Source organism: Camellia sinensis, chromosome 8 (assembly GCF_055761805.1).
Source record: "Camellia sinensis isolate YWXY chromosome 8, ASM5576180v1, whole genome shotgun sequence".
Classification (NCBI taxonomy): Eukaryota; Viridiplantae; Streptophyta; class Magnoliopsida; order Ericales; family Theaceae; genus Camellia; species Camellia sinensis.
In genome coordinates this window covers 191,868,981-191,883,117 of record NC_138968.1, presented here as the reverse complement: position 1 = coordinate 191,883,117, position 14,137 = coordinate 191,868,981, and the positions used below count along the sequence as shown (strand labels likewise).

At 37.6% G+C, this 14,137-nt stretch overlaps 1 pseudogene across 1 annotated transcript; it reads left to right on the top strand.

Annotated features, from left to right (window-relative positions):
- Positions 1–5,448: 5,448 nt before the first annotated feature.
- Positions 5,449–12,396, top strand: LOC114261081 (ABC transporter C family member 3-like; annotated as a pseudogene). The gene is made up of 10 exons (XR_014338918.1): positions 5,449–7,958; positions 8,258–8,344; positions 8,422–9,071; positions 9,344–9,507; positions 9,975–10,269; positions 10,687–10,901; positions 10,993–11,298; positions 11,420–11,483; positions 11,590–11,829; positions 11,932–12,396. The product of XR_014338918.1 is annotated as an ABC transporter C family member 3-like (transcript).
- The last annotated feature ends 1,741 nt before the right edge of the window (positions 12,397–14,137 follow it).

Here is a 14,137-nt window from a genome sequence, read left to right as displayed (position 1 = left end):
GACTCGCGGCCCGTAGGCGACCCGAAACCCGCCCGCGGACCTGGTCCGGCCCGTTTATAATGTGAATATTCACATTGACATGTTAACATTCACATTGATAGGAATGTAAAATTGGCCCGCAGCCCGTGGGCGGCCCAAAGACAGCCCGTTGCCCGGGGCGGGGCGGGCTGTAAATATTCATATTTTAACATTCACATTGGTAAGAATGCAAAATTGGTTGTGGCCCGTAGGCTGTCCGAAGCTCGCCCCCGAGCCGAGGCGAGCCTAGTCCATTGACAATGTGAATATTCACATTAATAGAAGTGTAAAATTGGCCCGCGGCCTGTGGGCGGCCCGAAACCCGCCCGCTGCCCGTGGGTTGCCCGGGGCGGGCCCGGCCCGGCCCGTTGACAATATGAATATTCACATTAATATATTAGCATTCATGTTGATAGGAGTGTAAAATTGACCCATGGCCCGTAGGCTGCCCGAAATCCGCCCGCGGGCCCGGTCCGCCCCGTTTATAATGTGAATATTGACATTGACATGTTAACATTCACATTGATAGGAGTGTAAAATTGGCCCGCGGCCCGTGGGCGGCCCGAAGCCAGCCCGTTGCTCGGGGCAGGGCGAGCTGTAAATATTCATATTTTAACATTTACATTGGTAAGAATGTAAAATTGGCCCGTGGCTCATAGGTGGTCCAAAGCTCTCCCCTGGGCCGGAGCGCGCCCGGTCCGTTGACAATATGAATATTCACATTGATAGAAGTGTAAAATTGGCCCGCGGCCCGTGGGTTGCCTGGGACAGGCCTGGCCCAGCCCGTTGACAATGTGAATATTCACATTAACATATTCACATTCACGTTGATAGGAGTGTAAAATTGACCCGCGGCCTGTAGGCGGTCCGAAACCAGCCCGCAGGTCCGGCTCGGCCCGGCCCGTTTACAATGTGAATATTCACAATGACATGTTAACATTAACATTGATAGGAGTGTGAAATTGGCCCGCGGCCCGGAACGAGTTCGACTTGTTGACAATGTGAATATTCACATTAACATGTTAATATTCACATTGATAGGAGTGTAAAATTGGTCCGCGGCCCGTGGGGCACCCGAAGCCCTCCCGTGGCCCGGGGCCAGCTCGTTTGGGCCCGGGCCCGAGCCCAGCTCGAGAACTTAGAATAGGACCTAGGCCATCACTTTGAAGCTCGACCCGCATAAGGCCCATTTAAGGCTCGACCCGCCAGAGGCCCGGTGTCTTTTTTGTGAAAAATAATAAAATTTTGGGAGAAAAAATTAAAAAGAATTAAAAAAAATGGTGAGGCTCACCCAAGCCCGACCCAAGCCTAAGTCTAGGCCTAAGCCCCTTGGCTCAACCCACCGGGGCACCCAAAAGCTGAATACCTTTGTGTTAGGGCTAAGGCCTAGGCTTAATTTTTTGGCCCGTGGGCCGGTTCGGCTCGGCCCGAATTTTGGAAAGCACTCACGAGGCTTTATATGGGTTAGCCCCAGCCCGGGTTGGGCTGAGCCCCTACACATTGACAGTGTGAACATTTACATTGACAGTGTGAACATTCACATTGACGATGTGAACATTCACATTAGGGGTATTTTGGTAATTATGTCACCCATAGGACTTATTGAAACATAAGAAAATAATGTGGACTAAATGGAACATAAGTAGATAAAAATGGTATTTTGGTCTTCTTACCTCAAATAGGAATATTCACATTGACGGTGTGAACATTCACATTGACGATGTGAACATTCACATTAGGGGTATTTTGGTAATTATGTCACCCATAGGACTTATTAAAACATAAGAAAATAATGTGGACTAAATGAAACATAAGTAGATGAAAATAATATTTTGGTCTTCTTACCTCAAATAGGACCTAATGGAATAGTAAAAAAGAATATGGGTTGGATGGAATAAAACTCTTAAAAAAATAATTTATCAAAAAAGCTCTCTATTATTAATTGGTATACTAATTAGTATACTAATTAGTGCATATAATATTATCCTTGAAAAGTTAGTTAAAAGTTAATTTTTTAAACTTTTTTTAAAAATGTGTAAAATATAAAGAAATGATATGATTTAAAATAAATTAAAAATCAAAATTTAATTTTTAGTCATCTTTCCAAAAAAGCTCTTATCCATATGACTTCACTAAGAGCTCATTTGGGATGAAGATTTGGGCTAAAATAGACATATAAGACAAAATAAGCTATTTTATAAATATCACATCTGACCCATAATCATTTCATTTTTTCTCTCACAAAAGTCAAAAAAGCCTATCTCAAACGAAACTTTTTAGTCCTCAGTTAAAATAATAAAAAAGCCAACAAATTAAAAAGTCAACTCACATCCCAAACGAACTCTAAAATAATTTTTTAATGATTAAATCTTATGTTAATTATGTGTATCCCTGGAAACTAATTGTTTTATAGCATTTTATGTGCCTGTTTTGGAACTGGGTTTGGAGGTTTTTTTTGGTTAAAATAGTCATAAAAAAAAAATAAGTTTTTTAGTTCAATAAGACAAAACATCACATTCAATTCATAATTATTACATTATTTCTTCCAAAAAAAGTTCAAAAAACTAAAAACCCTTTTAAAATCAAACTTTTTAGCCTCAAGTTAAAATAACTAAAAAAATCAAAAAATCAACCCATTTCTAGGGGTATAATTTTAGCTTGTCGCTCGCGGGCGGCCTAAGGTGGGCCCAGCCCATTAAAGCTCTGGCCCAAGCCCAACCCAAGGCCTTGGACCAAGGCCTGGCCCATCGTTTTGAAGCTCCGGTTCGGCCCATCGGCCCAGCCCGTGACCTGCCCCATCGGCCCGCTCAAGGCCCGCCCAAAAACTAGGCCCGCTTGGCCCACCCGAGGCCCAGGATTATTTTTAATGAAAGATAATAAAATTTTGGTGGAAAAAATAAAAAAAAATAAAAAAATTGTTTAGGCCCACCCAAACTCACCCAAAGCCCGAACCCAGGCCCAAGCCTAGGGGCTCGGCCCACTAACCTGCCTAAAACCCGAATATCCTTGGGACTGGGTCTAGTTTTCTGACCCGTGGGCCGAAACGACCCGTCCCGTCCCGTCCCAATTTTTGACGAGAACCCACAAAACCCGATATGGACCGGACCGGACCAAAATTACACCCTATCCACTTCACAAACCAAGCCTATATATTTCTGTCAAAAATTTAACGCCTGTCCAAGGAAGAAGATCCAATAATGATAGAGACCACTAATTTTGGAGTTCTAAAAAGAGCACTAATGACATGACACTCAATAAAAAAAAAAAATACAACACCAAAGTCAAAATATCAAATCATTCATGATGAGACCCACTACCACATCATTAGTGATAGCACTAATTAGTACTCTCACTCATTTTTCAAGAAGATCCCTACCCCACCCCACCCCACCCCACTCCACTCCACTTTTGCGGCGTTGGTTTTTCTGGGCCAACTGAAGCTTGCGCACCACGTTATCCTACGCCCACGCAAGCAGAGCAACTCTTAACACCATTCTTTATTTTTTTTATTAGTTAAAATATTTCATTAGTTAAAATATAAAAAAGAAATATCTTTTATTTTATTTTAATCACTTTTTTATTTATATATTTTAAAATTACTCTTTATTTTAGTTATTTACTTATATAAATGATTTAAAGAATTTCACAAAACTTTTTAAATATAATTAGGAATTGTTTGAGATGTTTTAAATAAATGTACTTTTTAACTTTTTATGAAATATAAGTTAGGTTTGAAGTGATCTGATAGAGAGATGTTGTGACTTAAATAGGATAATGATCTTTTGACTTTTTTAAGAGATGTCAAACCTAAGATGATTTAAATAAGTGCACCTTTTGTCTTTTTACGAAAAGATGTGCATAAAAGTAAAGAGGTGATGTGATGAAAAAAAGATAAAAAGATGGATTATTTGTGTATGCCAAACTTGGCCTAAGGGCTGGTGTGACAACCTGAGAAAAAGTCAAAAAGCCAAAAAAATTACTTAAAAAGTCAAAAAATTATCACTATTCACCAAAAAAATATCAAAAAATTAATATACAAATATTAATACATATAAAGTAGATGGCTCAAGATTGGTACTGACGTGATGAACTAGTCAGTGACAGAGACCCCAAAAAAAATTATGTGTATATTCACTAAATTGGATGGTAAAGTTGGGCCCGTGAGGACCCACCATGGGTCCCGTTTTGATAATTTGAATCGTTTAATCTGTAGAACTCGTCTAGTACTATATCTCTGTAAAAAATCACGTCTATTGAATATTCCTAACTACATGATTAAATCAGTTTTGTATAAAAATGGATGGTGTTTTAGTTAACAGTTAATAAAAAAAACTAACACAATCAGATAGCTATCGATATCCAATCAACGTGATTTTTTATAAGCATATAGTACTCGACGAGTTCTACACATTGAACGGTTTCGATTAGAAAAACGGGACTCGTCGTGGGCCTCCACAGGCCAAACAACACCCTCCAATCAAAACCCGAGAAAGAGACAATATTTTCTTATCTACTCACTCGGCAGACTCCACCGCCAATCCGTACGGCCTCCTACCCTATGTTCTCCTGCACACTTATTTATATACTTTTTTAATACATTTTTTTTAATAAAAAGTCAAAAAGTAAATCCAAACATCCATATTTTTTTTCTCAACTTTTTAGTCCAAAAAGACAAAAAGTATACTTATTTAGGACACCCCAAACAACCCCTAAGTTAAAATGACTAGTATTTAGTTTGGTTTGGATTAAACTATATAAGTACATTTTTTTACATAAGTATATTTATTCAGATCACATCAATCACCATCTCTTATTTATTTTTTTATTCTTATTTTTACAAAAAAAAAAAATCAAAAAATATACCTTCCAAACCAACCCCTAACTATCTTTCAAAAAATAAAATAGGACAATCCAAAAATAAAATAGGACAATTGTAATTTTAATAACCAACAAACTTTTTAAAAGTCAATTGAAAACCATAACCCCTTTTTTCTCTCTCTCTCTCTCTCTCTGACCCTTCATCTGTCTAAACTTCGAAAATGGGCATAATAACCACTATATGTATCACGCTTGTTAGTTAAAATATTTAGGATAATTTATTTTTTTTAACTTCAATGATTAGGTATATAATTAGATTATTTAATTTAATTTATATTTACTAGTTATATGTAACTAATCTTTATGATTAGGTAAAATACATTTAATCATTAAGATCATTTCTTTCCATCACGTGACATTGTATAAAATTAAAATTAATAACAAATAGATAAATAATTAAAATAAAGAACATAATTAAAATAAAAACGTGATATAATTGATAGATAAAATAAAATATATATTTTATAATAATATTTAAATAGATAAAACGACGGTTAGAAATGCTATTATAATTGAATTTGCCTCCAACACCATCTTCAACTTTATATATCGCTATATTTATGCCACCTGAAATCAGTCTATCAGATCAAAATCCTTCTCAAAAAATTCAGGCATACCTCATCTTTCTCAGAAGCCAAACACCCCCACAAACACGGAGCTTCTGAAATCACCGAAGATGGGTATGTCGATTTTCCTTTCTCACTCATCTTCTTTGATGTACACACCCAGTGATTTTGATTTCCTCCTCCAACCCATCTTTTTACGTGGCTTTTCTGGTTTATTGCACCTGGTTTTGTTGCTTTCTCTGTTTCTCTCATGGGTTTGCAGGAAATCAGGGTGGGTCCTCGCAATGAAGGTCCGAAACAGAGTACTAGGAAATCTAGATTTTCGTATTATAATCCAATTTTGTTTTGTTGTTTGGGTTTTTCAATCTTCAATCTCGTCCTTTGTTTTTTGAATTACTTTTTTTGGTATAGAAACGGTTGGTCTGATGAAAAGGTTATAACCCTTTTGGATTCAGTACTCAGAACACTCGCTTGGTTATCAATCTCTGTTTATTTACACACCCATTTTGTTAATTCGGGTGAACCAAAGCTCCCAATTTCGTTAAGAATTTGGTGGGGCTTTTACTTCTTAATCTTTGTTATTCCCTTGTTATAGACTTCTTCTTTAAGAAAGAAGACCAGTCTTTTCCAACTCAGTTGTTGGTCTCTGATGTGATTTCCACAGTTTCTGGGCTGTTCCTCTGCTTTGTGGGCTTTTGGGGAAGAAGGCAAGTGAAGAAACCCTTCTTCAAGAACCCCTTTTGAATGCTAGTTCTAATCTAACAAGTAATGGCAGAGAGTCAAACAAGTCTAGTGTAGGTGGAATTGTTGCCCCTTGTTCCAATGCTAGTATTTTTAGTATCCTCACATTCTCTTGGATGGGTCGTTTGATCGGAACCGGTTACAAGAAAGCATTAGACCTTGACAATGTTCCTCAACTCGATGGTGTCGACAGTGTCAAAGGGGCTTTTCAAATTTTTAGAACTAAGCTAGCAGAGTCTGACAGTGGTAGTGATAGTAAAATCACCACAATCAAGCTTGTGAAGGCTGTGATCTTCACAACATGGAAGGAGATTCTGATAACAGCTCTTTTAGCACTTGTCTACGCATTTGCTTCTTATGTTGGTCCATACCTCATTGACACCTTTGTTCAGTATCTTAATGGGCATCAAACCTTTGAAAACGAAGGGTTGGCTTTGGTTTCTGCATTTTTCATTGCGAAGCTTGTTGAGTGCTTGTCGCAGAGGCACTGGGCCTTTATGTTGCAGAAGGCTGGAATTAGAGCCAGGGTTGTACTTGTTGCCATGATATACAAAAAGGGTTTGACCATTTCGGGCCAGTTGAAAAAGGGGCATACAAGTGGGGAGATCATCAATTTCATGTCTGTCGATGCTGAGAGGGTTGCAGATTTCAGTTGGTACATGCATGATCCATGGTTGGTGATCCTGCAAGTTGGTCTGGCCTTGGTGATCTTGTATAAAAACCTTGGCGTTGCATCCATTGCTGCATTAGTTGCCACCGTGTTGGTGATGTTGGTGAATGTCCCAATTGGGAGATTTCAGGAGAAGTTTCAAGAGAAGTTAATGGCATCGAAAGATAAAAGAATGAAGGCAACATCTGAAATGTTGAGGAAATATGAGGATTCTCAAGCTTCAGGCTTGGGAAATGAAGTTTTTGTCGAAAGTTATTGACCTCAGGAACACTGAAGAAGGGTGGTTAAGAAAATACATGTACACTGCAGCCATGACAACTTTTGCCTTCTGGGGAGCACCTACATTCGTGTCAGTTATCACTTTCGAGGCTTGTTTGCTTCTGGGGATCCCACTTGAATCGGGGAAGATCTTATCTGCGCTCACAACATTTAGAATCCTTCAACTGCCAATCTATTGCCTACCAGAAACAATCTCAATGATGATTCAGACTAAAGTTTCCCTTGATAGGATCGCCTCGTTCCTTCACCTTGATGACCTACCACATGATGTTCTAGAGAAACTTCCTAGAGGTAGTTCAGACATTGCAATTGAGATAATTGATGGGAATTTCTCTTGGGACATGTCTTCTCCTAATCCAACATTGAAAGATATAAACATCAAAGTGTCTCGCGGCATGAGGGTTGCTGTTTGTGGGACAGTTGGCTCGGGGAAGTCGAGCTTGCTCTCCTGTATTTTGGGAGAAGTTCCAAAAATATCAGGCACGGTTAAGCTCTGTGGAACGAAGGCCTATGTTGCTCAGTCGCCATTTATACAGAGCGGGAAGATAGAAGAGAATATACTGTTTGGCGAGGAGACGGATCGGGAAAGGTATGAGAAGGTCCTTGAAGCATGTTCTTTGAAGAAGGACCTGGAAATTCTATCATTTGGTGATCAGACAGTCATAGGTGAGAGGGGAATCAATTTGAGTGGGGGACAGAAGCAGAGGATACAGATTGCACGCGCTCTATACCAAGATGCGGATATTTATCTATTTGATGATCCATTTAGTGCTGTGGATGCTCATACCAGCAGCCATCTCTTTAAGGTGACTACCTTTTATCCCTACTCCCAACTATTTGCCTTCTGTACATTGTTATTATTTGTTTTTTAATAAATTGTTTGACAACATAGATTTATAGTAAAAGGCTAGATTTTTTTGGGTCAAAATCTATACTAATATTGCAATATGCATACTAGATTCTTGTCCTTGAAAAGGCAACATGGTTTAAGGTCATTGTGTATCTTTGCCATATAAATTTCATCTGCTCTATTTCATTCTCAATTGTTTATTCTTTTCTTTAGATAATTATTTACTGAAGCCTTCTTCTAATCATTGTATCGCAGCAATGTTTATTGGGGCTTTTGGATTCAAAAACAGTGATTTTTGTTACTCATCAAGTAGAGTTCTTACCAGCTGCAGATCTCATCCTGGTGAGCTATTCATCTCTTGTTTCTTCCATTTCTTTGTGCTAGCAATTCACAACTCAAGGGATTAACTTTGTCATTAGGTCATGAAAGACGGAAGGATCACTCAACCCGGGAAATACAATGACATTCTCAATTCAGGGAGCGATTTTATGGAACTTGTTGTGCACATAAGGAAGCTTTATCAGCACTAGATTCCACGGTGGCTGAGTCATGCTCAGAAAAATTGACTATCAGCGAGGAAGACGGTGGTTTGGGGAGTGTTCAGAAGTCTGTCCAGAAAGAGGAAGCCCGACATGGTCAAAATGGTAAACCAGGTGATACAGCAGGACAAAAAGGACAGATTGTTCAAGAAGAAGAAAGAGAGAAAGGCAGAGTTGGACTTTCGATCTACTGGAAATACATAACAACAGCATACGGAGGAGCTCTCGTGCCCTTCGTTTTGTTGGCACAAATTTTATTTCAGGTGCTTCAAATAGGAAGCAACTATTGGATGGCTTGGGCAATGCCTGTGTTGAAGGACATGGAGGCTCCAGTTGGAGGTTCTACTCTCACGATCGTCTACATGACTTTGGCAATTGGAAGTTCTTTCTGTGTTTTGGCCAGATCTGTACATCTCGTAACGGCTGGGTACAAGACTGCCACTACACTCTTCAATAAAATGCATTTATGCATTTTTCGTGCTCCCATGTCGTTCTTTGACGCCACACCAAGTGGTCGAATCTTAAATAGAGTAAGTGTATCCATCTTGAGTAATGCTATACAAATAAAAAATTCATACATAATTTCCATTTATAATGAGGTGACTTATTATGAACCTTTCACTTCAAAACAAAACATCATTAATAATGGCATTGTCACATCATTCTTGTGAAGTTTTTTGTATGAATTTTATATATGAATAGAGTTTTCCCTCCATCTTTTGATTGAATAGAGTGCGATTGGTGGTTTTGTGTGGTTAGATGACTTGGAATTCTAGTTGATCAATTTGTTTTCCTCTTGCAGGCATCAACAGATCAAAGTGCAGAGGATTTGAACATTCCGTTTCAAGTTGGGTCATTTGCCTTCTCAATGATACAGCTCCTTGGAATTATTGCAGTAATGTCGCAGGTTGCGTGGCAGGTCTTCATAATTTTTATTCCTTGATTGCAACCTGTGTTTGGTTACAGGTAGTTATCTATCTCAAGCACAGAGAATTGATCCATTTTGTCATAGTATAGTGTTCAATTTGGATATCAAAGCGTTGTCAATAAGATTGTCAGTCTTTTAATCTTGTGTGTTGGTCTGTTACTACAATCTCTAACTTCAGGGTTTTAAAGCTTTTGATTCATGTCTATCTTTGTTCCATACCATTTGAAATTTAATGGTTTTCTTCTATCTGTTTCCAAATTCTTTTTTTGTTGAGTTTTTAAGGTTCTTTTCTATATTATAACTATATTTACAAGAATGCTGCTTGGAATAAGGGGGAAAACAAGGTAGAGAAAATTAGTGGAAAGCATAGAAATTTCTGGATGTGTAATAGTTTTGTGATTTTATTTTACTAGATAATTCAAATTTTATTATTCCAATTTTCAGAGTTACACAAACACAAATGTCATATCCATGTAAGATTAATGAAAGTTCTAATTTATTGCAGCAATATTACATACCTTCAGCGCGAGAACTGGCACGATTAGTTGGAGTATGCAAAGCTCCAGTTATACAGCATTTTGCTGAAACCATCTCAGGATCAACAACCATTAGGAGCTTTGATCACGAACTGAGATTCAAGGAGTTGAGTATGAAACTGATAGATGCGCATTCTAGGCCAAAGTTCTACTCCGCTGCTGCAATGGAGTGGCTTTGCTTCCGGTTGGATGTGTTGTCTTCTATTACATTCGCTTTCTCTTTGGTTTTCTTGATCTCTATGCCAACAGGAGCAATTGATCCAAGTAAATTTATTCCCCCCCGTCTTTATTGACTTCTTGATGTTGAACTGCTATTAAGAAATCCCTTCAACTATTCAATTGATTCCAAAACAGGAATATATGAGAGAATTGATCAAAAAGAGAAAGATAAAAAAAATCAATAAGAACATAGGAAGAATAACACCCTAATCTCACAATGGTCGCAACCTACTCAATATCTCATTAATTCAAAGCTAAATTAACATATTACATGATGGTCTATTTATAAGCATTCTAGAAACCCTAATTAAAAAGTTGCCAAAAAATAAAAATATTGTCAAAAATTAATTGTTAAACCCTATTTTTGCAACCAACTCCTTTCCGTTCCCTATCACTATCCTTGTTTTGCACACCCCTGCAAGTGTTCGAAGTTTGATGACCAATTCATTTTTTGATTTATAGGTGTTGCGGGGTTAGCAGTGACATACGGGCTTAATCTGAACATGTTACAAGTATCGGTTATATGGAATCTTTGCAATCTGGAGAATAAAATCATATCAGTTGAAAGAATATTTCAATACACATCTATCCAAAGTGAGTCCCCTCTTGTGATAGAAGAAAATAGACCAGGCAGTCAGTGGCCATCAGATGGAGATGTTCATATCCAAGATCTACAGGTGAGGCCAATTTTCACTCTCCTCCATATTAGCAAATGAGTTTCATGTTTGTGGAGTTATTTTATACCGGATGCCTTGAACATGAATGTAGGTCCGATATGCCCCAAACATGCCACTTGTGCTACGAGGCCTTATGTGCACTTTCCCCGGAGGAATGAAAACTGGAATTGTGGGGAGGACGGGCAGTGGTAAATCAACCCTCATACAGACACTCTTTGGCATTGTTGAACCTGCAGCTGGTCAGATTCTGATAGATGGTATCGTCATTTCCTCAATTGGGCTACATGATTTACGATCTAGATTAAGCATCATTCCACAGGATCCGACCATGTTTGAGGGGACAGTTCGAAGCAACCTGGACCCACTTGAAGAGCACACAGATGAACAGATTTGGGAGGTGGGTTGTTTTCCTCTAAATGTTTTCGCTGTTTGGCACTAAGATAAAGGGAATTTTTTCTCTCCTGTATATTTGAATTCTTGTTTGGATTACATTGAAAGTATCTATTTCATTGCTTTAGGCTCTTGATAAGTGCCAACTTGGAGATGAAGTCAGGAAGAAGGAAGGCAAGCTTGATTCAGCAGGTTTTCATCCACTATTCTCACACAGTTATTATAAATTTAAAAATATATGTATCTTTAACTTATATGGCAGACAAGTTCTTACCTCCTAGTGTGGTAATTTTTGCAGTTACAGAGAATGGGGAGAATTGGAGTATGGGTCAGAGGCAGCTGGTTTGTCTCGGCCGGGTGCTACTCAAGAAGAGCAAGGTCTTGGTGCTTGATGAAGCTACGGCGTCAGTTGATACAGCGACTGACAATCTTATTCAGCAAACGCTTAAGCAACATTTCACGGATTGTACAGTGTTAACAATTGCACATAGGATAACATCTGTGGTTGATAGTGACATGGTTCTACTGTTAGATCACGGTTCTTATAAACCCTATCCATCTATTGCTAAAAAAAGACTCTTGCTTTGAGATCTTCCTAATTTTTTACCATTCTTATTTTTGTTCTTTTGTTGTGGTGCAGGACTTATTGAGGAATTTGATTCTCCAACAAAGTTGCTTGAAAATAAGTCATCCTCGTTCGCGAAGCTTGTTGCAGAGTAAAGTACAAGGTCAAATTCTAATTTCAAAAAGTCGGCAAACAGTTGAAGGTCAGACCTTTATTGGGAACCATTAAACTCGGAGCTTCGATGATGATGACAGAAAATACGCAATGCTTAGCATCCCAGACGCATTTTGCACTAGAGGGTTGAGTATCCCTTTTTAATTTAATTGTTCTACTATTTTAGAAAAACTGGTCATGGAAAACCAAGTCATATGTTAGTTTACATTCTATGCAGGATCTACTGCAATGATGCACAAGTTTATGTAAAATTTTGGTAATGTAGTCTTATTTATGTGTAATATGTTTGCAATAAAGCCATTTCATGGTGGCCTTCTGTTTGCGAAAATAACATTACTCCCAATTATGGGTTGGGCACTTTAATCATTCAGCCATTGATGGGTCGTTATACACACAAAAAATAAGTACTAAATTATATCAAATTCTTTTAAAATAATGGCAAGTTCAAGTATCGATCTACAGAAACAATTGTGAAATTAGACTAATTTAATCGCTAAATTTCTAAATTAATTTTGATTAAAAAGATTGAGAGATTTTATGATTAAAAAGAAATTAAATGAAATTAAGAAATTAAATTGATAATTAATATTAGGGTTTGAGATATTAATTTTTGAAAAAAATCTTTGGGTAAAGAATTCGCCACTAACTATATGAACGAGATTAAACATCGGCTATTAATTGCAATCCCGTTTGAAATACCTAATATTTCATAACTACAAGTTTGAAACATTGATCAAGAGGGTTGTTGCATTTAATGTACAGCACAAGGCATCCCGAGTAGCACGAGGTGTTTGCTCTAAACTACGGTAGTAGCACAACCCGTCTCTCGTAGTATGACTCGTCTTGTATTTTGAGCACAAACACAAAGAAAACTAGTGTATGGAAAGCATTAAACAATCACAGAGAGTAAAATACTTGAAGAGATGAAAAGAATGAATATTAAAAACTTCTAAAATATCCATACATTGATTCAAACTGAATCACAATCAAAACATATGAAAAATCCTATTACATGGCTAGGGTTTTATCAAAATCCTAGAAAAGAATAACTTTGCCACTCATAGAAGAGTGGGAAGAGGAAGAGGATGAAGAAGAAGCCCTCATAGAAGTCTCCTTTAAGCTTGAGAAGAAATCACTTCTTTAAAACCCTAGTCTCCCTTTTCTCCAGAATAAATTTCGAACCCTAATTTTGCCTCTTTTTCTTCATTTTATTCTCAGCAAAACAGACCCAAAATTATGCGCACGCGCCCCTAGGTGAGTTGCTAGAGCGGTGGTGGGCCGTGCGGTGGTCTGGCTAACTCAGATTTCTCGCTTCTCGCTCAAAGAATCTGCTTTCGCGCACTTTTTGATTGAATTTGTGTATTACCTGCCAAATCTGTACAAGAGCACAAAACACATCATCTCCACTAAATAAACAATATTGAAAGACTAAAAATGTAATTTCAGTGGCCTCAATGTGGTACTTTTCGGCCTACATTACATCCCCCAACTTACATTTTGCTAGTCCTTAAGCAAAACAAAATAAATAAGAAAAGTAAAATAACTCTAAGCCACTTTCGTAGGGATCACGATTGCATTTACCATATGCAACAAGCTTTTAAACCATACGATTACCCCTAGTGGACGAGTTCAGTCTCATGAGGGTTTTCAAAAATGATACCCACAAATATCAACATATTCATATCCGCTCAACAACAATTAACCATACTACTCCACCTAACAATCAACTTATGTGCCACTACAGTGTGATATTAAGACATGATGAGTTATTGAAGGCACAATGGACAAGCATGAAGGAATCTATTGAGTCAAAATTACAATTCAGTTAATACAAAAGTAAAGTCCCCTGCACTTGTGCATTATAGTAGACACATCATCAGTACCCTCGGTGTAAAGTGCAATCCCCATATTAGTTAACTGTTCCCTATAATAGCCTAGTGTAACTCATAATAACACCCAACATATACAGAAAAACTAAACTATTGCAGCCAAGATTCTCAAAATTATTATTATTATTATTATTATTATTATTATTATTATTATTATTATTATTATTATTTTATTTTTTTATTTTTTTATTTTTTTTTTATGACTATGCAATATCCTG